The sequence below is a fragment of the Oryctolagus cuniculus genome, chromosome 1 (genome assembly GCF_964237555.1).
Source record: "Oryctolagus cuniculus chromosome 1, mOryCun1.1, whole genome shotgun sequence".
Lineage (NCBI taxonomy): Eukaryota > Metazoa > Chordata > Mammalia > Lagomorpha > Leporidae > Oryctolagus > Oryctolagus cuniculus.
This window is the reverse complement of record NC_091432.1, coordinates 169,719,017-169,744,900: the sequence shown is the minus strand read 5'-3', so window position 1 is coordinate 169,744,900 and position 25,884 is coordinate 169,719,017. Positions and strand designations below refer to the sequence as shown.

Sequence of the window (25,884 nt, the reverse complement as noted above, 5' to 3'; positions counted from 1 at the left end):
CTGCTAACACACCTGGGAAAGCAGCAGAAGATGGTCCAAGTACTTGGGCCCCTGCACCCATGTGGGAGATCTGGAAGAAGCTCCAGCCTCCTGGCTTCAGCCTGGCTCAGCTCAGGCTGTTGCAGTCATTTGAGGAGTGAATCAGTGGATGCAAGATTCTCTCTCTCTCTCTCTGTAACTCTGCCTTTCAAATAAATAAAATATAAATCTTAAAAAAAGAGACAGAGGGGCTGGCGCCATGGCTCACTTGGTTAATCCTCCGCCTGTGGCGCCAGCATCCCATATAGGCGCCGGGTTCTAGTCCTGGCTGCTCCTCTTCCAGGCCAGCTCTCTGCTGTGGTCCAGGAGGGCAGAGGAGGATGGCCCAAGTGCTTGGGCTCCTGCACCTGCATGGGAGACCAGGAAGAGGGACCTGGCTCCTGGCTTCGGTTCGGTGCAGCGCTGGCCGTAGCAGCCATTTGGGGAGTGAACCAACGGCAGGAAGACCTTTCTCTCCGTCTCTCTCTCTCACTGTCTATAACTCTACCTGTCAAATAAAAAAAAAAAAAATTGAATTAAATTAAAAAAAGAGACAGAATCCAAGAGATTTAGAAAGATATTCCCTTTCTAGGTGAGTGTGTATAAATAAAGGTAGGGGAAAGGAATAAAGAAGGTTAGATTCACAGGGTCTGGAAAGCAGATCAGGCCAATCAAGGGGAAATGAAAGAGGGAAACATTTTAGGAGGAGAAAGCTGCCTCTAGATCACCACCATCTTCTTCCTGTTTAGAACAAAAAATTTATGCAGATTGTCTGTTTAGAAAGACTGCTAGCACACAAATTAAATACACACCCTTCATCTAAATAAAAATTCTCATACGCTTCAAGCATGGCCATTTCATGGGGAGTACTAAGGAAAATGGATTCTTTCATAATGCTATTTTGATAGGATTTCTGATTTATTTCTGCAGGAAAAATTTATTGACAAGCATATCCCATAACTGATTATATACATCCTCAAAAATATTTCCTGGCAGAAAAGCCTAAGAATCTATTGATGTTAAGAATGTCATTTCTGATCAGAGAAGACAGACGTTATGCAAGGAACTCCATCAGAGTAAAGAAATGGCTATGGTATTTTGAAGATTAGTGTGCAGGCTAAGGTTGTGAAAGTTGAATTTTCTTTAACATGAACTAAGCAGAAATGAACAAACAGAGCTTTAAAGAAAAAAAAAAACATTTTATTTAAAGAAATGTTAGAGCCAGGTAGACAGGAAGAAAACATTGAGTAAGAAACTGTAGATGCTGGGAAACAGAGACACATCTAGAGTTTTCAGGTGTCCGTATAAATGAGTTGGCTAATTTCTCCCAATGCACTTGCGAAGTAGTTGCTATTTTGAATACACAGATTCTGTAACTGTAACAATGCAGTTAAGAGATTTTTTGAAGCTCGAAGAGCTGGTGAGAGGGAGGCTTCTACCACATTAGGTGCCCAGAATCATCAACCAGGAGGGTAAACAGGGAAGGAAAATGGAGGAATAAAGTCAATCAGGAAGGCTGACTGATGGAATTCAAGCCGGTACCTAAAACAGCTACATTTTCCTTGCCTTTATTTTTAACAGCTTATTGAGTAATTTCTCCATTCTAAGCACCTAGTGTATGACTTCCCACATAAAATTTTATTCAATTTTGGAGCTGGCATTGTGTCCCTATGGGTTAAATTACCACTCGGGACACCAACATACCAAACATTCTGGTTTGAGTCTCACCTCTGATTCCAATCAGTTCCTGATAATGTACACCCTGGGAAGTATTCCAAGTACCTGGGTCCCTGACACCCATGTTGGAGAGCTGGATGGGGTTCCTGTCTCCTGTCTTTAAACAGCCCCTGTCCCTGCTGTTGTAGACATTTGGAAAGTGAAACAGGACAGGCATCTCTCTCTCTCTCTTGCTCTCGCTCTCACTCTCTTTCTCTCTCTCCCTCCTTTTCAAATGAATCAATTTCCCCAACATACTCACAGGGATAGAATAACAACTTGGATTTGGGACATATCTGATGACACAAATACAGGATGTATAATTGTATAAAATCTTAGTTTTTATATATGTACACACATGTATGTGTAACTACTTATAAACACCCTTTATTTTAAAGATGTATTCATTTATTTGAAAGGCAGAGTTAGAGAGAGAGAGAGAGAGTGAATGAATTACTGGTTTACTCTCCAAAAGGCTGCAATGGCCAGTGTTGGGCCAATCTGAAGCCAGGAGCCAGGAGCTTCTTTCAGGTCTCCCACGTGAGTACAGGGCCCCAAGTACTTGAGGCTATCTTTTGCTGCTTTTACAGGCACATTAGCAAGGACCTGGATCAGAAGTGGAGCAGCTGGGACTTGAACCTGGGCGCATATGGGAAGCCAGCACTGCAGGTGGCAGCTTTCTCCACTATGTCACAGCACCTGGCCCACATACAGACACTCTTGATAAATTATAAAAATGTCCACAAATCCTTTACATCCTTTACAACATCACATTGCAATTCCTCCCATCAAGAACTAGAGTCTATTTCCTGCTCTTTGAATCCAGCCTAGACTGTGGCTTAGCTTGCTTTTGCCACAAGTATACAGTAGAGAAGTAATGGTAAGTTAATTCGAAGCTTTTAGTTCAGGAGGCCTTGTACATTTTCACTTTCTCTCTAGGGACCTTAGACTGCCATATGAACAAACCCAAGTTATCCTGCTATTGATGAGAGATCTTGCTGACCACATCGGGCCCAAAATGTGTAAGAAAAACCAGCCAAGACCAGGCAAGCTGTTTCTGCAGCCCAGCCTGGAAGAACATAAGGCAGCCCAGCCTGGAAGAGCTGAGGCACACAGCTACAGAATTGTTAGCTAAATGGTAATGAATAGCTTAAGCTACACAGTTTATAATGGACTGTCACACACAGCTAAATATGCCTAGGAAAAAAAGCAGAAAATGACTTGATTTGCTTCTTTCGGTATTTCCTTCTATTCTCCATTCATTGTCTATTTCTCTAATAATTAACGAAAGCACTACATGTAAGATGAAGTTCTTAAGAGCTTTTCTAAATTCCTTAAAAAATAACAGTCCATGTATAGTCACAACTATTTAACTGAGATTCTGAGGAAAGATGACACCACTTTACTAAATAAAAAAAGACCACATTCAACATTTATCTTTCTGTTCAGTAAATATAAGAAGAACTTGAGTGAATGATCCATTTGCAAAGTGGAATGTTCCGCAAATTTTGATACACAATTTCATGGACCTTACCTATTATATTTAGGACAAGTGTGATGTTAACACAAAAAGGCACCTTAGCATTTTTCTTAATAATCACCATTGCTTCTTAAGACATGTTTTTTCAATCAAATCATTGGATTTTATTTCCAGGTTTGGGATTTTATTAAGAAAACAAAATAAAAATCTCATCAAGTCTTTTTTTTTTTTTTTTAAAGCAGGCAGAGTTAGACAGTGAGAGAGAGAGAGAGAGAGAGAGGGAGAGAGAGAAAGGTCTTCCTTTTGTTGGTTCACCCCCCCAAATGGCTGTTATGGCTGGTGCACTGCGCCGACCCGAAGCCAGGAGCCAGGTGCTTCCTCCTGGTCTCCCATGCGGTGCAGGGCCCAAGCACTTGGGCCATCCTCCACTGCCCTCCCGGGCCACAGCAGAGAGCTGGACTGGAAGAGGAGCAACTGGGACAGGATCCAGCGCCCCAATTGGGACTAGAATGTGGGGTGCTGGTGCCGCAGGCGGAAGATTAGCCTAGTGACCGGCAGCACCCGACCTCATCAAGTCTTTTTTAGGATTCATTACCATACCCATTCTTCCCATCATACTACACCGCCTCCAAGAGATGGCACCAACAGTAAGATCCAATTGCTCAAATGTGGAAATCTTTACTTAATATACGCTAAATTGATCTTCTGTATATAAAGATAATTGAAAATTAATCGTGATGTGAAGGGGAAGGGGAGAGGGAGTGGGAGAGGGGAGCGTTGTGGGTGGGAGGGAAGATACGGGGGTGGGGGGAGGAAGCTACTGTAATCCATAAGCTGTACTTTGGAAATTTATGCTCATTAAATAAATAAATAAATAAATAAATAAAAAGATCCAATTGCTCACCTGATGAGCACCCTACAGCATGAACTCTCAACCAAAGAACCTTGAACCAGCTATCAAACAATGCCAAGAGGAAGAATACAAGGATGGATTTGGGGAGGACAAAAAAAAAAAAAGTAGCATTTTAAAAAAGCAACTACTAAGTACTCATTATAAGTAAATTTGTGAGAGTCTCTTCTCTGAAGTGGCTCACAGACTGGTAGGGGAGACAGACATGGCTGACCATAATGCAAGGTATTAAGAAGGCTCAGATGAAGATAGGAAGGGGCTCCTAAGAGAAGGAAGCACATACAAAGCCCTGAACCAGACCTGAGGCATCCAGGAAGCTCACATGCACATATGTCACGAAAGCCACTGGAGAGTAAAATATCTGTTTCCATGGAACCATGTGACTACCTTGTGAAGCCTGCAGAATTCCACTAAGAACAAGGTTTATAACACAAAAAACAAATTTATAAAAGAGAGCAATAACACTGAAATAGTATAGAAAAAACCCCAAACTTGTACCAAACTTGTACTATATGCTTCTTTAAATACTGTACTATGGGGCTGGCGCTGTGGCGTAGCAGGTAAAGCCGCCCCTGCAGTGCTGGCATCCCACATGGATGCCAGATCGAGTCCCAGCTGCTCCACTTCCAATCCAACTCTCTGCTATGGCCTGAGAAAGCAGTAGAAGATGGCCCAAGTCCTTGGACCCCTGCACCCACATGGGAAACCCAGAAGAAGCTCTTGGCTCCTGGCTTCAGATCAGCGTAGCTCCAGCCTTTGAGGCCATTTGGGGAATAAACCAGTGGATGGAAGACTGACCTATCTCTCTCTCTCTCTCTCTCTCTCTCTCTCTCTCTCTCTCTCTCTCTCCCCCTCTCTCTCTCTGCCTCTCCTTCTCTCTGTGTAAATCTGACTTTCAAATAAATAAATAAATCTTAAAAAAAAATACTGTACTAAACACTAATATCTAAAGGTAAGTCTACTAACAATTTCTCAATTTCAAAGTTGTGATGAACATAAATAACATCTTTAAAGTCTCTATTACAATGCTCCTGACTTCTATTTTGGATTGACTTGCATAAATTTCCCATGGCATCACTGTTCAAAATTCAGAGAACCATTAAATTCTTGTTGGATTCTAGTAAAAAATTTCCAAGTTTTTTTTTCCTTATTCTCTAACAGACATATTTGTCTTTTATCACCTATCACCTGGAATATTTAAAGACACAACAGTCAATCTTTTTAACCACAGCCTAACAAATATGACAACAATGCTATTTACATAATAGTACTTATATATGTCTTCAATAAAAGGAACTGAAATGAAATTTTGTGGGGCCACACTGTGGCACAGTGGGGTAACTGTTGCCTGCAATGCTGGCATCCCATGTGGCTACCAGTTTGAGTCCCAGCAGCTCTATTTCCAATCCAGGTCCCTGTTAACGTGCCTGGGAAACCTGTGGAGGATGACCCAAGTCCTTGGGTACCTGTACCCACATAGGAGGCTCAGATGGAGTTCCAAGGTTCCTGGCTTCAGCCTAGTCCAACTCCAGTCATTGCTGCTGTTTGGGAAGTGAACCAACAGATGGAAGATCATTCTATCTCTGTATCTCCTTCCCTCTCCGTAATGCTGCCTTTCAAATAAATAATAAATAAATATTTTTAAAAAAATGTTATCAAGTTAAAAAAAGATGAAAGTCAAGAAAGTCACTGCATGAATGGCTAAGTTAGAGACTAACATTAGTAGTATTTTGGTGATCCAGTCTGACACAGGAATCCAACTTGAATACTGAATGTAAAATGTACCACATTGTCAAGCATCATTTCTGTCAATTGGGATTTTCACAGAAAACAGAGAGCAATAACTTCCAAGGCAAGAGCTCAAGGAGAAGGAGCTCTGTTGCAGGGCAAGGGAAGATTCCAGGATGGCAATTCTCCTATCAGACCTGGCATGGCTGACCTGAGACACCTTGAAGGAGGGGACCCCAACACCGCATGAGCTGAGTCATGGGCAAACATATCATCCTGGGAAAATTCTGACTAGGCTTCCATCTACATACTGATGTTAACAGAGTGTAAATCCAAATACAACAGCACATGCAGAAGCTGATAGAGTCAGCAATGCTGAAGAGGTGAGGAAATCAAACCACAAGGCTTGATCAGTCAACAGGCCCAAGTACGCAGCTATTCATGTCCAGTGAACCTTTCCTCATCTCACCTTTGTTGCTTCAGCCCAATTCCTATGAATTTAGAATTTGTGAAACATTACTATTGTATGTCTTCAAGATAATGATATTATAACAATTCCTACAGGGATAGGAGTAAATAAAGTAACACAAACTATTCTTCCTTGATCAAACATATGCAACACAAGTCACTCATATGAATTTGCCTTCTATCAATGAAAGCTTTCTTTGTAAAGTTACAAGAGCTAGGTAAAAAATCCTCTACTTAGAAAAACTTAAATCCCTGGGGCTTCATGAAGAAGTAACTGCTCTTACAACAAAAATGCACAACAAAAATGCACTCCTAAAATGTCACAAGTACTTAATTTTCTACATATCTGTTTGTTTATATGATTTTTTATTTCTCAAGGGTTTTTAATTACCAACATGTAATACAGTGAGAAACAGTACTAAGAAGTTTCCCTGCAGATTTAAGGTCTTATTCACTTTAATGTCTGTAGAAATATAATACAGAGGCTGCACTGGATACTGTTCCATTTGAATCACAAGTTTAAGCCTAGGGGTAGTAGACCTGTTTAAGAAGAGACCTGGAATGGGAGAACCCATCTCATACACAGGTAGGTACTACAGCTCTCTATTCTCAATATTAGTAACTTCACAATGAACAGAGACACGAGCTCAGATCAGTTAGACAGAGGAAACTATAGTGGCCTACTGTTGAGCTGAAACCTGGCTTGAGATTTCCTGGGAGTTAAATCTGATTTCACTAGTTGTGTTTGAATGGGTTTTCTGAGCCATCAAAAATGAAGCACAGGTAAACTGATCCAAGCTATAATCTCAAATCAGAAAAATGACTAAAATGAAAATGCCACATGATCCAGTTCTGAAGATCTGGAAGTTCAGTAACTTCTGAAGATTTTTGAATCTCCCTGAAGCTCAATCTAATCATCTTTGAAATGGGTATAATTATAATATAATACTTACTATACAAGGTTAGTGTGATGACCAAATGAGGTAGTATACTGTGCATTAAAACTCACAGTAGAATATCAAAGACATTACATAAACGTTAGCTATTATTATTTTTGTAACCCCAATCCACACTCATACACTGCTCCCAACAATGAAGGGTGGTCACCTTGAGTCCAAGACAAAGTGAGACAACTGTGCTAAAAAGACATACTGTTTACATAAGGAAAGAGTGAGACAGAGTGAGAGAGACAGAGATACACAAACATCCTATTTTCTTTGTATTTCAGGAGAAATAGCAAAAGGAATTGCAGCAAGAAAATCAGCCAACAGCTTTGCACGGTCCACCGCAACCATAACAGCAGTCATGAAGTCTATCTTGTCAATGTTAATCAAAGAGGATAAAGCCACAGACTCTTTAAAGTTCACTGCAGTCATTTGTCTAGAACACCCATTTGTCAAGTTTTAACTGAGTGAATCTCCATACCCAGCACTGTGCTTTAAAGAGAGGTGCACAGGCGTGTGTGTTGGGCAGGAAGCGAGAAGACTGAGAGGCACTATAGCAGCAACCCCTTCCCTCCCAGGTTCATGCCCATAACCCATGGGGGTTTATGTCCCCCATGGTTAATTTTTGTGGTCCATATAACCTCAGTTACAGATGATTTTTCGGTGGCTATGGCTCCAGAGGCTCAAACAGCGGAGGCCTTGGGCAAAGGTTTCTCCCATCAATTTTCAGCATCGCCTTTGGGGCAAGAGTGGGAGTGCAGGGGTAGAGTGGGGGTGGCCTGCTTCTTGGGGAGCAACCAGGACTGCACCAGGGATGCTACAAGTGCAAGCTCCACAATAACCAGGGCAGCTATCTCACACACACCCAAGGGAAAAAGCATCAGATCAACTTGGCAGAAGGAGGCCTCGCCCAGCTAGCACCAGAGAAGGTCAAGGTGGAGGTGAAGAAGTTTGTGAAGATCTGCGGCTCAGGCTACAAACTGACCAAGCAGGGGGACACAGAGATGGACCAGCAGAAACTCCACTTCCAGATCGACTTCCCATAGATTGTCTAGGGCATCAGGGCATCACACCCCAACACCGCTGCATGTCCAAGTACGAGCAGAGGATTGAGCCCTGGTACCTGTGTTGGCAGTACCTGCTAATGGCGGCAGAGCCCTACAAGACCACTGCCTTCAAGGTGCCAAGCAGAGAGATCGACAAGGCCAAGGGCAAGTTTTGGACTCACTGGAACAAGGAAGACCAAGCAGTTCTTCCTGCAGTTCCCTGTCAAGATGGAGAAGCCTCCCTGCCAGGCCTCCCAGGGTGAAGCGGCCCTATCCTGCTGATGAATGGTTTGCCCCCTCAACTGCTGCTGCCAGATTCTCTGCCCTACATGCCCTCGAAGAGGCCTGTGCCTTTGGGGGGGCCCTCCAGTTGCCTCTGCCGGCCCCAGTGGTCCACACCCCACATCACCCCTGTACCAGTAGTTCACCTCCTTCCCCAGGGGTCCACCCTCCAGCACCCAGAATCCACCCACCAGCCCCGGGGGTCAACCTTACTTCAGGGGCTGGGGTTGATCCTCAGGCCCCAGGGGTGTGCCCACCAGCATGCACAGTTCAACTCCAGATCCCAGGAGTCCACCAGCTCCTGCAGTTCATCCCCAGGTCTCCCGGGTCCACCTGCAGGTACAAGGGGTCCACCCCCAGCTCCCTGGCAACCACTGTCAAATCCCGGGGTGCACCCTCCTGCTCCCATGCCCCCGATACTGAAGCCTCTACTGCCCTCCAAAGGCCTGGCAACATTTCTCTCTCCCACACCCCCAGCAACTGACAAGCAGCCCAACCCCCAAGCCTGATCTTCTGCCCCACCTTCCACACCCCTAAGTCCAGGCTGCCCAAGAATTCATTAAAAGTCTCCTGGTGCCTTAAAAAAATTATATATATGATTTCGCACTATCCACTTAAGAGAGTTTTTGGTTGTCAAACAAGGCCAGCAAAAAATTTGGTCTGGCACTGCCAAGGCAACTGTAGGTAGGACTCAAAATTCAATAAATACATAGCAGGATAATTTTTAAGTTGATGATTTTGTGTGGCCCAGAATGATGTCATAAATATACAAACAGGGGGCCAGAACTGTGGTGTAGTGGGTTAAATAGTGACAGTAATTCCTTATTTTAACATTGGCATTAAAGTCAAGCACCATGGATATGGTTGAAAGGTATAAATGGAATGTGTCAGCAGACACATAGCAGCAAAGGGTATTAGCCATCCCAATGTCTTACAATGCCTAAGAGGCCCATCTGCAGTGCTGGCATCCCATATAGCTGCCGATTTGAGTCCTGGCTGCTCCATTTCCAATCCAGCTCTCTGCTTATGTGCCTGGGAAAGCAGCAGAAGATGGCCCAAGTGCTTGGGCCAAGTTCCTGGCTCCTGGCTTTGGCATGGCCCAGCCCTGCTGTTGTGGACATTTGGGGAGTAAACCATCAGATAGAAGATCTCTGTGTGTGTGTGTGTGTGTGTGTGTCTGTCTCTCCCTCTCTGTAATTCTTTCAAATAAATAAATAAAAATGAAAATAAAATATGTAAATTGTCTTTGGGAGACAAGAGGCTCCCCAGCTCTGTTTTAGGGTATAATTAAAAGTGGGTGAATATAAGTGTTTGCAAATATGCTCCCTTCCTCTAATTTCTAAGAAATATCATGGGGAAAGGAGGTGAACTTATATTACTCTATAACTTCACTGATCCACTGTGCCCACTGTAGGACAAGAGACAAGAAAAGATATGGTGACACCTCATGAAGAATCATCCAGAAAGTACCTAATTTGCCTGGAAAGGAAAAATCTATTGAGTCTCAAGTAAGAAATGTGTCAGAGCCCACGATGGTACCAGGCCTCAACCGAAAGGTAGGATAGTGACACTGGATATCCCCCAGGCTAACTGGCTTCCTGTCAGAGGCTTTATAAAGGACTCTTGAGTATAACTAGAGTTTTGTATAGCATATTTGTTGAAAGTGAGCACCTATACACAAAGTAGACCTAGAGAATAGCCCTGTATATAGAAATATTGGAACTTATCTTATTAAATTGCTTTTTTTATTACTTGCAGTTAATAGTCTTAAAATTGTACTTTCATTATATTTTGTCAGTATCTATGGATTTCATTATGACTATGGCATCTAATTACTGTTTTCTACATGAAGTAGTTGAAAACTCCTGCCTCTTAGGCATTATAAGACATTGGGATGTCAAATACCCTTTGCTGCTGTGTGTCTGCTGACACATTCCATTTATACTTTTCAACCATATCCACGGTGCTTGACTCTAATGCCAATGTTAAAATAAGGGATTACTGTCACTACTTAATTTTCTTAACAAGTTATCAGCTGATGCTGAATGCTTAATTATATTTTTAAAAGAGTATGAATTGCTGAAAAGCTTAAAACTTACTGGAACTGAAAAATATTAATTCTGTGAAAAACCGAACAAGTGTTTTACAGAAAAATACACCTCACCTATGCTAAGAAATGCAAACAGACAAGTGGTCCTTGGACTGAAAGACTTGATTATCCTCAGTAGTTGGTCCTTTTTTTTTTTTTTTAAGATTTTTATCTATTTATTTGAGAGGTAGAGTTACAGACAGTGAGAGGGAGAGACAGAGATAAAGGTCCTACTTCCGCTGACCCGCTCTCCAAATGGCCACAACAGACAGAGCCGCGCTGATCCAAAGCCAGGAGCCAGGTACCTTCTTCAGGTTTCCCAGGTGGTACAGGGGCCCAAGCACTTGGGCCATTCTCCACAAGCCACAGCAGAGAGCCAGATCGGAAGAGGAGCAGCCGGGACCAGAACCGGCGTCCATATGGGATGCTGGCGCCACAGGCGCACCACGGTGCTGGTCCCAGTAGTGGGCCCTTGAAGTTAGTAAGTATCAAGTGTTCCAGGTAAACGTTTCTTAATGTAGCAGGAGCCTCACAGTGGAATCCCAGATGTGCTGACTGGTTGGTTCCACAGTGCACTTTGTGGTAGAAATGTCATAGCCAGGTGGGAAACACAACATTGCCAACTTTCTCCTGGAGATTCTGATGAGTACACTCTTGTGATTAAAACCAAACACCCATGCAGAGTTTCCCCCTTGATTTCTGTTTAAAATTAGTTCTATTTTTGCAGCTTTAAAAATCCAGAACAGGGGCAGGCTAAGCCTCCACCTGCAGTGCTGGTATCTCATATGGGCGCTACTTCTGATCCAGCTCTCTGCTTAGGGCCTGGGAAAGCAGTGGATAGCCTGAGTGCTTCAGCTCCTGCACCTGTGTAAGAGACCCAAATTAGTTCCTGGCTCCTGGCTTCATATACGCCCAGCTCAGGTTGTTGCAGGAGTTTGGGGAGTGAACCAGAGGACAGAGACCCTTTCTTTCTGTCTCTCCCACTGCCTGCAACTCTACCTCTCAAATTAAAAAAAAAAAAAAAAATTGGCAAATATTCTATCCTGTGAAGCCACATAGAATTATACCAGTTTGAGAGAGATGAAAACTGTTAAGTTTTATACAAGTTTTACTTTGTTACAATAGCAATCTAGTAACCAAGCTAATAGTTTAATTTTCATTCTGAAATACCAAAGCACCACTATTTCACAGAATATTAATGAAAAATGCAGATACATTGCTGTGATCACTTTATTTACTATCAAATAGAGGTGCTAATTCCTTTTGAAGCAGGCAGGCATACAGGCTAAAATCAGTTCGTTTTGTGAGCTGGGAGACCACGCCTTCGCTACACCTCTGTGTGACTTCACCCCCTACCTGATACCTTCACCATGCCTCTGTGTGACCTTACACCCTACCTGATACCCTCACCATGCCCCCATGTGACATCAGGCTCTACCTGACCATACCTGAGTGCCCACTTGGCCACAAGCCACTCCACTGTGGAAAACATATATAAAGGCAGGGAGTGTTGCAAAAGGCTCTCTGCCTCTGTGGTGCTGCTGGTGATAAGCGGTGGATAGCAGCTCGAGGTGCTTGCTGCTCTGAGTGGTATGGATGCTACCCTAGTTTCCAGACTTTCCCCTCTCTCCTGCCTGAACTAAAGCCTTCACTTTCCTAGATACCTCTTGCACTAAATAAAAGCTTAAAATGTACTATGCTGCCTCGTTTATCTGTGCCGGTATTTAGAATTCTTCTTTAAATATTAGGCAAGAACCCTCTTGGGCTTATTAATATCGGGGATTTAGTAATAAGCCCGTGGTGAAATCGTAAGGCACCCCAAATTCCGATAGCACATATGGCACCCAGGAACTTTAAGGAGCCACATTTTAGTGTAAAATTTAGGGGTCTTCTCCGATTTCACTTTCATTCCAGTTAACTCTTAAAAACTTTATCAATTTTTAATAGTTTTTCCATGCATTCATTTAAATTTCAGAGCAGACTGAGTTTTTGTCCTTGAGAGTAACAACATGGATGGTTAGCTCACCAGCACAATATCAGTTATTTCCAGAATTATGCAGGGTAGCACATCTGTAGAAAGTCTCCATGTTACTTCCCAGACTAGACCATGTTTAATACAATAAACCAGACCATAAAGGTTCTCCCTCTAGAAAACTGAATTTCAAGAATATTAAGGCAGCAGCCCTTCTTTTCTGCATGTGCTTCTAGAATAACGTGAAGTTGCTGCCATTCAAACCATCGTAACTGGGTAACTTGACTAGGGAACAGAGGGTAGGAAAAATGCTACACCAAGGTATCTGGCCTCTGCTTTCTTCAATTGAGCACTCTCCACATTGATTAAAGTCTAGTCTTCGTGGCTGGTTAAGCCTGGAGCCTGCAATGCAGGCATTTGCTGTCTCTTCCCACAAATTCAAAAGCCCTTTGAAATGATTAGCATCAGAAGCGGGTCTGGAACCACTATAACCAGTGTGAGAATCGGGGACTGACACAAAGACCCTTATCAAGTGGCCAGATTTTAAAAGTGATCTGGATAATGGGAAGGGCAGAAGGGGGAAGCTGACAGAAGCTCAAAGGAGGCATAAAATTCTCTTGCCTGGAGCTTAAGGTTCACTATGAGGAGCATGTTGGTGTCGGTGAGACTTTTCCTCGGCACCCCACAGTTACTAATTAATGACTAATTAGCAGGCTGAGCAGAAGGCAGGATGGCCCAAGGTGAAACTCCCTGGCTCTTCCCAAGTGCAGTAGTTCAGGAGGTAAGAAAACTCAAATTCCCAAAAGAAACTAAGCCAAGAGCACCGGGATGTGCTACAGATCTCCTTATGTTCAGTCCACAGAAAGCATAGCAGAGAAAGGTCTTTTGCTCACTGACCCAGCCCTTTCTGTGGAAATAGCAAAAGAAATAGCAGTAGGAAAGCAAGAGAGGGGTACTGAATAGAGTTCACAAATCTGAAATGGATATGTTAGGTAGGAAGTCAGAAATTGAGCCTATGTGTGTACGAGAAGGGCCTGAAGACCAGCACCTACTGTGGAAGCTCCAGAAGCGCAGCATCTTGCACTTCAAAGTCCTGTCCAGATCCTGAAGACTGTCCAGGGAGTCCTGACCTTTCTACCCGATAATCTTCCAAGTGCAGCCTAGTATCTGCACTTCAAAGTCCCGCCCGGATCCTGATGACCTTCCAGGGGGTCCTGCTTCTTCTACCTGGCCTGATAAACATTCTTCCTCTAAGGTGGGGCGATGCCAGTCAGGCTTCCCCTGTCTGATAGCTTCAAGGGGAAAAACTCAGAAAGAAATGTTTCATATTTACACATAACAAGTCCTTTGTTCCGGAGAAGAAGGAGATGTGGAGAGAAATGGCTGCAGGAAGGCAAGACCCATCCTCTTAAAAATCCCAGCCTAAATGTGAACTAAACACTCTTTCTCAGGTCCCGTCTGGAGAGGTGCCCATCCATTCTTATGGATGTCCCTATCCTAATAAACCTTGCTATGTTGCTTTCCACTGCTTTCTGTCTCACACCTGAATTCTTTCTTGCGCGAAGACAAGAACCCTTTGCTTCTCTGGTAACAGATACATTTAGTTTTCTTAGATTCAAAACTGAATTATTCTAAAAGGTCTGTACTAAATATTTTCCCTCCTAGGAAAATCTAATCTTCAATTTCTTTCACCTGGAGTGAACATACTGCGAATTCAATGAAATACTGTTTATTGATAGAATAATTAGACATCTCTTTTTAAAAATTTATGTCTGATTTTCAAATACTGACCATATTCAAGTCTGAATCATTTCAGTTCACTTTTTGAAAATTCTTGCTAAAAATTCTATTACATTCCTTTACTTGGTTTAGAATTCTTTGTTTCCCATTAATATTTGCAGGCTACTTTGGAAAAAATAACTTATTCAGAGGAAACAGATCATATATAAATATCAGATAATTATATGCAAGTCTAAGAAGAAACAATATTGTATTATCTTAACAAAATTTGTTGAGCAGAATGTTTATTAGCAATATCAAAATTGATAAAGCAAAGCAATTCCATCACAAATGAAACACAAAAGCATCCAGGATCATGGATGAGGGGTCATGGAAATGACATCATTCAAATCAATCTAAGATGATTATCAACTAAATTCTGGTTCTCTTTATGACAAACATGGGAGAAAAACTAAAAGGAGACAAATCAAGCATGGAAATCAAGCTCCAGACTAAGGGAATATAAAAAGGAAATAGGGGGCCAGCCCTGTGGCGCAGTGGGTTAACGCCCTGGCCTGAAGCGCCGGCATACCATATGGGCGCCGGTTCGAGACCTGGCTGCTCCACTATGGCTCTCCGCTAGGGCCTGGGAAAGCAATAAGAAGATGGCCCAAGTCCTTGGGCCCCTGCACCCACATGGGAGACCCAGAGAAGCTCCTGGCTCCTGGCTTCGGATCAGCGCAGTTCTGGCCGTTGCGGCCAATTGGGGAGTGAACCATCAGATGGAAGACCTCTCTCTTTCTCTGCTTCTCCTCTCTCTCTGTGCAACTCTGAATTTCAAATAAGTAAATAAATCTTTAAAAAAAGAAAAAAAAGGAAATAGGAAGGATGGATTCAACCATAGCTGTGTTTGATGTACCAACCCTAATGTAGCTAAGGCAAGTTCAAGAGCATTAGAAAGTCACACTGAATGTAGGCAAAACTCTGATTTAATTAATTATCAGCAATCTAAGTATCCCTTATTTCTCCTTTTCCAATCACATCACTTACCAAGGCCCATAGGTCTCCCTCCAAATGTCTCCAGAACCAAGACATGGCCAGGTGGAAATTCAGTTCTCCATCTCCCCCCACTTGCACAGGAGAATTCACTTTCTGCACCTTCTCTCCAGTACAGCTTCTACTCAAGACTGATGTTCCCACTACTGCCCTGCACAGAAGCCTCTAGTAGTACAGTGTAACACAGAAGATGGAATAAGGTAGAACTCTCCAAAGTTTTGCTTAAAGCAGTGTTTGCAATGGAGTCAAAGAAATCACCTGTGATACATGGTTGAAGACAACCCTAAGGAGCTATATCTGTATGAGAACTCTTGAAACCAGACAACTGATAACTTCTGCCTGATCTCCACACAATCAGTCTTAGTATGTGGGGGTACACATGTGTGAAATAGCTATTGGGTAACTTATACTTGCACCCCACCAAGGGGTAGAGTATTTGTGGGTCTTGCTCCTGAGAATCGTCTCCAGAAAAATCTCTTTGCCAAGGCCCATCTTCTCTAGAAAGAATACACCTTCCTGTTTCTTACCTCATATCTAAAAATGCTCCTTGCTTAGTCAATTCCATTTCCCTAACTTGAAAAAGGGAGATAACTTTTATTATTTTTTTTTAATTTGAAAGGTAGAGTTAAAGATAAAAAGAGGAAGAGATAGAGAGTTTTTGCATCCACTGGTTCACTTCCCAAATGACCACAATGGCCAGGACTGGGTCAGGCTCAATTCAGGAGCCAGGAGCTTTTCCCATGTCTCCCAAGTGGGAACAGGGGACTAAGTAACTAGGCCATCTTCCACTGCTTTCCCAGGCACATCAGCAGAGAGCTAGATAGGAAGTGTAGCAGATGCCCACATGGGATGCCAACATTGCAGGTGGTGACTTAACCCACTATGCCATAGTGCCAGCCCTGATAATTTTCTTTAAAGTTTAATTCAGAGACATATGAAGAGCTGGCAGTGTGCTGCAGCAGGTTAAAGACTGTACACTAACTCCTCATGCAGGACCTCTGCCCTCAATGACTTATATTGAGAGTTAAACTGTAAACCCTGTTCTCAAACAGTTTATGTGTGTGTGTGTGTATGTGTATACAAATTGTTGAAATCTACTTAGTATAGAGCTGCTCTTCTGAGTATAAAGTTAACTTAAAATGAATCTTAATGGAGAATAGGACTGGCAAGCAGAGAGAGGAGGAGGAGGAGGGGTGGGAGTGTGGGTGGGAGGGAGGGTATGGTGGGAAGAATAACTAGTTGAACTTAAAAAATTTGTATTCCTTAAAACAAAAGACCAGAGATAAATACAGAAAACTAACAAGTTATACTACCAAGCTTTTGTATTTCAGATACCTATACATTCCATCTCAGTTGCCATAAAATACTACCTACCTACGTTTAATTAAACAAATAAGAAAGTATCTGTAAAGCCTTCAAAACAGAGCTTATTGTGTCCCGTTAAATAAATGTGATATACACAGCTACTTGAAACAGGTGTGAAAATGAGGTAGAGTGAGGAAGAATGATTGAACTTTGGCTGACAAAAGTTGGGAGTGGGCATTGTGGCACAGCACTGTTTGTGATCCCCACATACCATATCAGGGTGTCAGTTTGAGTCCTGGCTTCTCTGCTTCTGATCCAGCTTCCTGTTAATGCTAGAGAAGGCAGAAGAGGATAGCCCAAACACTTGGGTTCCTGGCACCCATGTGCCTCCTGGCCCAGTATTCACTGTTGCAGTTTTTTGGGGAGTGAGCTGATGGATGGTCTCTCTCTCTCTCTCTCTCTAGATCTCTAGATCTCTATCCCTTTGCCTTTCAAATAAATAAATATTTATAGGACAAAAGTTATGTTTAATTCCAGAATGTTCTCTGGCCCCAACATATAGTAAATTGAACAGTTTCAAGGCAATTTAACTAAAGTTCTCCAAAACAAATATTTGAATTCAACCATATTTTTGAATGATCTAGCTAAATTAAGTGCTGAGAAAGGGAAGTAAGTCTGTTCTTAAATCTAAAAAGCCTGTTGGAACTGACTGGATTAAAATGCACAAGCAAGAATCAGTGGTAGACTCTTGGAAAACAGGGTTTCTAATATTCTAGAAACTTGGCGAAAGATGTTGTTCAGGAATCAGTCAATGAACTGATCTTACTTTCTTCCTCTAATTGAAAATGTGGACTTGATTGACTTTAAGAACTAGGACATTTTCATGTTTACAAAAATTTTAATAAATGTAAAACACTGATAATCAATCTTCCTAAAGGAGTCTCAGCACAAAAACCTGTGGTACCACCAGGATCAAGGACTTAGTTTCAGATCTGGAAACAGTCTACAACTGCATATGCCCATGAGGGGACCAGAACATCCATCAAACTTTTGCTATGATAGGATGTGTTCATTTCCATGCTGTCTGGTAAACCCACTTCTGCTAATTCTATATACTTAGCTAATTAAATGGAAATTGTTTAAACTTTTTAAAATTGTTTATTTATTAATGATTAATTTACTTGAAAGGCAGTTAAACACACATACACACACAGAGAGAGAGACAGAGCGAGAGCTAGCTTCCATCTGCTGGAAAGGCAGAATGAGACACTAGAGAACCTTCAGGGAGGGGCATATAGAAACTCAGAAGCAAACACATGCAAAACTTGCCATTATTCACGCAATTAACACTGCCCTGAAGTAAGATACACACACAAAATATCTAATGCACTCCTGACATAGAAAATGCTCGTTAAGAGCCGGCGCCGTGGCTCACTAGGCTAATCCTCCACCTTGCGGCGCCGGCACACAGGGTTCTAGTCCCGGTCGGGGCGCCGGATTCTGTCCCGGTTGCCCCTCTTCCAGGCCAGCTCTCTGCTATGGCCAGGGAGTGCAGTGGAGGATGGCCCAGGTGCTTGGGCCCTGCACCCCATGGGAGACCAGGAAAAGCACCTGGATCCTGGCTCCTGCCATCGGATCAGCGCGGTGCGCCGGCTGCAGCGGCGGCCATTGGAGGGTGAACCAACGGCAAAGGAAGACCTTTCTCTCTCTGTCTCTCTCTCTCACTGTCCACTCTGCCTATCAAAAAAAAAAAAAAAAAAAAAAAAAGAAAAAGAAAATGCTCGTTAAAGCTAAGTTATACTTTTTCCCACTATTTATAATGTTTCCCATTAATTATACAAGCATTTAAGAATTATTTCAATAAATTTATACCAGCAAGAGTAATGGAAAGCCAAGTGCAGGAAATCAGAAAGGCATACACACACAAATACTTCCTCTCTCCTTAAGAAGCTTATGATTTAGCAATATTAACTAAAAAGACACAAAACAGCAGAAATAAATTGACTACAGCATTTTCTTGATAAAAGTTCTTCCTTTTTGGATAGGAGTATATCTCTACATTAACAACCATGACTTCTAAGTTTTCAAAAATCTCAAATCATGTGTTTACTACAGGAGTGTGGATTAAGAGAAGCCGTAGGAGATAATGCAAAAGGAGGCCATATTCACTGCACTAAATTAATGTAGAAAAAGCAAACGACTCTGATGCTCTTACATTGAATGCATGCACTATGCCATCTTTATCACCTATGTTGTCCTCTGTTATTCAGGCATTGCTTCCGCTGGCTATTTGTCTAATTTACTTGGGTGCAAAGTGATTATCCCTAAGGTAACTATAGTTTGATTTGTATAGCTGATTATTGGCATTGAAGAAGGAGTGGCTCCCAGTCTCAAAACCATTTTACTTTGTCTTTTCCTTTAAAACATCTATGCAACATTCAAATAAATGGGTTAGGAATATATACAATGGAACCATCAGAAATATAGCCAGTAAATGGGCCACACTGGATCATGGCAAGGGTGGTAAAGCCTACAATCATAAACACCTGTGCACACATTCACATACAGTCGTGAATGGGGCATTATAGTACAGAAATCCAGTGTTCTTTGTACTTGTGACAATGAACTTGAGAAGATGGAATTTCTCAATTTTCCATACCTTACACCCTTGCCTGCTAATCTTTATGCTCCTATATCTCTGTGCCTCAATGGCAACTGCTGTCATGGCAACTGACAGGGCCACTTGTTTGGCTAGCTGCCCATGACCCTACTATGTAATGGCTTGGCTCCATGTTCATATAATAAGCTTGGGGAGGGGAACATATCTGGGTTCAGATACCTCATCACAGTCCAGTCAGCTGCCACTGGACAAGTGGTTGTATTCCTATGTGTATTTTCACTTACCACTTACCACATAAAAGAGGTTATGGACCTGCTCAAAGCTCCTATATTGTTCTTTGGCCTGCTGAACCTGGCCCTAGTTTCTCAGAAGTCAAACTCCTGAATTACACTTGGCATAGTCAGCAGGATTTGACTTAGGCCCAAACAGTGGAGCCTTCTTCAACCTTGTAGGACAGAATTCAGGGGTGGCTGGTTAAAAGTGTGTGGTACTGGGTGGCCAAGCTCATGCCAAGAATTGATTACAGTGGATAACTGACCCCCTTGTGTAAAACAGGCATTGAATATTCCTGGAAAAACTTTTGATAAGGAAGATGCTTGAATGGCTGGAACTAAGGGCTGAATCTTTCTAACTGCTCTACAATCAGAAAATGATTAGATTGCAGGTGGAGTCTCAGGAGTCACTGGAGACAGTACTACAACACAAAGGGTGAAAGGAGACAGATCTGCACCTGAGGGAGGGGCTGAAGCCCTTCAGGTTGCAGCTGATACCAGATAACCCACTGATTGTAATGGGTACACATTCCAGTGATAAAGAGGACACACTTGAGCTTCCTAAATTGCTCAAGGCCCATCTGGGGATTACCCAAAAGATAAAGAGGTAGCAAGCAAGGACTCCTGCAGGACTCCTCCCCTCTGACTGCTGAGCACTCAGTGTTCCACCTGTACACTCAGGCAGAGCTAGCAGATCTGTAGCAAAATTCACAGAGAATCCTTCTGAATCGATTGCTGCTTAGTGGCTCTGCTTATGGGATGTAGGGATGTATGGCATTTTGCTCTCAGGGTTAGAGAGGGACAAAATGGCATCTCTGTGCACTCCGCTCTAGACCAGAGGTTCTAGACTGCCCATCAAACAGCAAGGAAGCATTCTCTTTAGAATTGGTTCATGGCTGCTGCTTGCTTGGTTTGGTCTAATTCTGAAGATTTACCTGGGGCTATCACTAAGTGGCAGATGAACACTGAGTTACAGCAAGTGCATGACGGGCATGCATAATGCTATCTATAATACTGGAATTCACAGACCAGAAAATGAAGTTTTCATGGCAGCAATGAGGAATCTTAGGTGGCAGACTGCTCCCTCTTTTTGTCTGTTTCCTTGATGGCAATAGTAGCGCTATATTTGGGACAGCCTATCAATGTGATTGTCGATGGTGTTGCTGATTTGGGAGAGGCCAAGACACCATGCAGGTGAAAGGGGATGTGAACTACAACTCAACACACACACACACACACAAAAAACGGGAGATGACCAATCAAGGTCACTCAAACTAAGATGTGGGTTGATTTCCTGGCAGCAGGGTCAAACAGCAAAAAGTTAGATGTACAGACTAACAAGGTATTGTTGAAACTGTGGCAGCAACTGAAAACCAGAACAATGGTTCTGGCCATTAGGCGGCATAATGACAGCAAAGGAACTAACTGGATGTCAGGAGCCCAAGCAGTGCAGCTCCAAGATTTTCTGAAGGACTTTGAGCTGTCTGGAAAAGCCACTGGTGACAAATGGGCATTTAAATTTGATTAGGAAGGTCAAGATACCCACTGGAATGGGACAGATGGGACAGATGGAGACTAGACACCACACGTGGAACTCACCATCCACTGATCTTTCTCAAATGTTCAGGGAGTGCTGGCAATGGCTGATAAATGTACATTACTGCATGGCAACCCTGAAAGTTTCTTGGGGCCCCAGCAGCCACAGATAGCTTTGGAGGACACTCTATTCAAGCAAAGGCAGTAAAGCTGCCTTTGGAAATAGGGTATTTACCAACCAGGAATATACTGAGTATATGTCCCCCATACATGCAGGGTCTATGGCTGAAAATTACAGTGGGGGGAGTTCTGCCTGTGAACGCATGTGGTTAAAACAGTGCTGAGGGGGCATGCTGACCACCTACCACTATAGCAACCCACACCAAGGCAAGTGACCAATATTAAATACTACAAAAGGCCAGGGGGTCATGAAGAAGTTATTACTGAAACTATCCAGAAATTGGAGGAGGTGTGCATTATTAAGCCTATGCATAGCCCATTTAACACCCCAGTATGGCCTGTGAAAAAACCAGAAGGAACGTGTAGGGTGATGACACGTTACTGGGAGCTTAATAAAGTTGCTCCTTCTCTGCATGCAGCAGGATCATCATGGGCTGCCTCAGCTATGGACGTGGAACTTACTATTTTGTCTTAGATCTGGATAATATTTTCTGTTCCACTGAGAGTCAAGATCAGTTCACCTTCACATGGGATGGATGGTAATGGACTCTCAGTGTTCTTCCACCTTTATCACAGCAGCAAAGTTCACATGGTGGCCTATGACTGTTCATTAAACAGAAGATATGATGTTAACTGGTGACTGTCTTGCAGATTTGGAAGCAGCTATTCCTACTTTGTTGAACCATCTAAAGTCAAGTGGCTGAGCAATCAATGAGTCCAAAATGCAGAAACCTGGGCTCTATCAAATTTTTGGGAGTTATTTAGTCTGGTAAAAGCAAGGTCATTTCTGAGGAAGCCATAGATAAGATTTCCACGCTCACTCAAACTTACCCTAAGGGTAAAGCTAGAAACGTGCCATGGGACTCCAAATCCCATTATGTTGGCAGGTACCAATGCCATTTTACTAGTTAAATTGATCATAAAGAGAGGATTAAGTGTCAAAGGGATCACATAAATAAGACCAGTGTCTGCTAATACTAATTGATAGAATTAAAAAGGTCCAACATGAGAAGCAGGATACACAGCAGACTCACAGAATGGCAAATGCCCTAAACAGTACTCTGGCCTCAGAATCAGCCCTTAAGGCATTCAGATCTGGCTAAAAAGCCCATGAGAGTTTCACAGGCATGGAAAGCCAAGACACTCTCGCAAACAAACAAACAAACAAAAAAAACACCTAAATGAAAGATCTCTATGAGTAGGATCCCAGTGGAAAGAATGGACCATCAAAGAAGGAGATACCTTTCTCTGAAGGGAGGAGAGAACTTCCACTTTGATTATGGCCTTGTCTAAATAAGGTCGGAGTTTGTGAACTGAAGAGGCTTCCACAGCCTTGGCAGCTCATGATAAGAGCCTTGGGTTATTACTGACATCATAAATGAGGGTGTCAATTGTTAAATCAACAACAGGAGTGCACTTATTCCCCATGTAGAATATCTGTCCTTAGTGTGTTGTACTCTGAGAATGAATGGTAAATATATTCTCCAAACAGTACATTATACTTTGTGTGTCTGTGTGGGTGCAGAATGTTGAAATCTTTACTTAGTATATACTAAGTTGATCTTCTTTATATATAGATAATTAAAAATGAATCTTAATGAAGAATGGGATGGGAGAGGGAGTAGGAGATGAGATGATTTGTGAGTGGGAAGGTGGTTATGGGGGGTAAAACCGCTATAATACAAAAGTTGTACTTTTGAAATTTATATTTATTAAATAAAAGTTTTCTTAAAAAAAAAAAAAGACTATATGCCAGATGTGGGTAACCACAGGTTATTGAAAGTGACCATGGGACCCATTTTACAGGCTCTGGAGTGTAAGACTGGGCTAACTGCCTAGGTATTGGATTACACCATACCATTCCTAGGCAGCTGCAACAACTGAGTAACATAATGGTCTAGTAAAGCAAGGCCTCAGAAAAGGCTCTATAATTGGATGGAGCAACACAGACTGTGTTACAGTTCTTGAATGAAAGGCCTTGGGCAGCAGCATTGGTTCCGGTGGAGGTTTTGCTGTATTAATCAACAGCACCCATCCAAATGAAGGTACAAACCACTCGGCCTTGAGCCAGGGGAGCATGCCACCTGGCAGCGGCCATGGAAGATAGGGAAAGCAAATAGTGCCTGGATAGCTTTGCTATCACAGTGAGGAGTAGGACTGGAGTATGACCTGGAGGTAACACTGTGGGTGACAGCCACTTGGCTCCCTATGGTCAAGGTACATTTTACACACATGGAAGGGGCCACTACCTTGCTCAAGGGTATATCTGTTTCAGTTTTATGGAGAATGCTAACATCTCTAGTACCCCTACTTGTAGAAGAGTACTCAGAAAAGGCTATGCCCCGGGAAGTCTGGTATAAGAGACCAGGGCAAATACTTTCGCCAGCTACAGTATTATCTCAAGATAAATCACTTGCTTGGGTTTTACTTGATGGCCAGGATTTGCCATTGATGATACCAATAACCACTTTGTCTTACCCCCTTAGCCTGGTGGCTACAAATACCATGAACAACAGTAACCACAGCTTGTTGAGCATGTACCAAGCTACCAGCCAGCTCTGCAACTGGACTGCCTTGGAATTCAACTACAACCACTGACCACAACTGGATTTCAATAGAAAGCTGGAGTTCTTCTGACCCACTGTAAAACCATATCTGGCCTCATGTGAAGATTTTAGTTTTGGAAGCAGTGAAAAACCCAGGCAGGGTTGGGGTATCCTGTATGGGATGATGTGAGTTGGCTTTCTGAAAAGGAAATAGAATTCCTCTCAAGTGTGCCAAAATGCACAGAACAAACAAGGAATGGGTTCCAAATGGGATGGACACCTGCATCTTTGTGTAAGACTACATAGTACACATCTAAAGATACCAAATGGGGAAAGCAAGATCCTAATGTTAAAGTTAAAGCTCATCCTGTGTTTTCAGGTGCCTTATGTACTTGTGGATGGATCTTATGGTTGGCCTAATATCTGGGTAGAATGCTATTTGTGGAGATGGCCCTATTTACCTGGGAAGTGGGTCCCCATACTTCCCAACTTGCCTTTCAACTCAGATACCTTCAAGGCTCAGCACTGAGTAAAACACACAGCATGGTGGTATTATCCAGTTGTCCTACTCTCCCAACATGTAGCTACTATGGTCACACGAGCGGAGGTTATTGCATTGAAACTGCATAAACCCTGGCCTTTAATACAAGTAACAAGGCCTTGGGTCTCTTGAATGAGGAACTGTATCAAGTAAGAAAGGTTGTTTTCCCCAAAGATCAATGATGGAACTAGGACAAACGGCTCAGCCATTCTCCCCCCTTGCCCAAAAGAGATAAACTTTGGAATGTATTCCTTGCTCTTGAAACTCAACTGGGTCTCACACCCTATTGCCTTCATACCCCACCCTGCATTCTTTCCAGGTTCCCAAGGCCTCGCCCAGTTCCTGAATTCCCCTACACCTGCTGTCCCCTACCTCCACCACCAGCCCTTCTGCCACATGCTCCATCCTGTACATGCAAGCAGCTGGTCACCCACCTCTATGGATTTATTTTCTCTAAATAATTCGGTCTAGCTGTAAATTTATACACTACCTCCTCTCTATTCTGTGACTCTTTTCCTAACATTCTGGTGCCCTGGGTGAGGAGGTGCCAATCTGCAACTCTTTTTCTAACATCCAAGAACTCTGAGTTAGGCATTTCGATAGAACTCCTGCATGGAAATGAAGGATACCAGATCTCTCCTTACAGGCTCTGGTGACACGTCAGATCAGAACCCAGGAGCCCTGTGTGGTTCTTATAAATTTCTATAAATTTCCTTTGGATATTGGAGCAACTTTGTCTGTCCTTTGCTCTAGCTTTGGACCCCTCTCTTAGATGGTAATCATAAAGGGTGTCTCAGGAGACCCCAAGTTAGATACTTCACCCAATCTTTGAGCTGTGTCTGGAATGATCTAATATTTACTCACTCCTTTTTGATCACACCAGAGAGCCCAGCACCTTTTCTAGGTAGAGATAACCTGGCCCACGGTTCTTATAGGACCAGGAGAGACTTTCTGCCTCCATCTAACAGAGATAGGCATCAATCCAGAAGTTTGGAGTGTCCAGAGAAAAGTTGGTCAGGCTATAACTGCTCAGCCTGTCTAGCTTCATCTTAAAGACCTGTCCTCCTTTCTTTATCAGAGATGATATCCACTAAAGCCTTAGACTTGGAAAGCATTAAGCCATAATAGACAATCTCAAAGTCCAGGAACATTTAAAGCCATGCAATAGTCCCTGCCAACATTCCAATTCAAAAGCCAAACGGAGAATGGAGATTGGTACAGGATCTCCACCTCATTAATGAGGCAGTGGTGCCCATACCTGCTGTGTTCCTACTGTGTTCCTGCTGTGTTGCTACTCTGTCTCACATCTAAATTCTGTCTTGAGTTAAGACAAAATCTCTCTTCCAGCCAAAGTCTCTTGGCTGGAAGAGTATCTAAAAAGAGGCCTAGGCCAACTTACTCTCCCTCAATCTCTCTCCCGGCTTTGGCTTGATTGATCTACCCCCCTCTGTTTCAT

At 42.8% G+C, this 25,884-nt stretch overlaps 1 protein-coding gene and 1 pseudogene across 4 annotated transcripts in view; one reads left to right on the top strand and one right to left on the bottom strand.

The window, feature by feature from the left end:
- Positions 1-25,884, bottom strand: part of KDM4C (lysine demethylase 4C) — a 350,839-nt gene that overhangs the window by 44,248 nt on the left and 280,707 nt on the right. The window lies entirely within an intron of this gene.
- LOC138847668 (splicing factor 3A subunit 2-like) lies at positions 1,403-23,939 on the top strand (annotated as a pseudogene).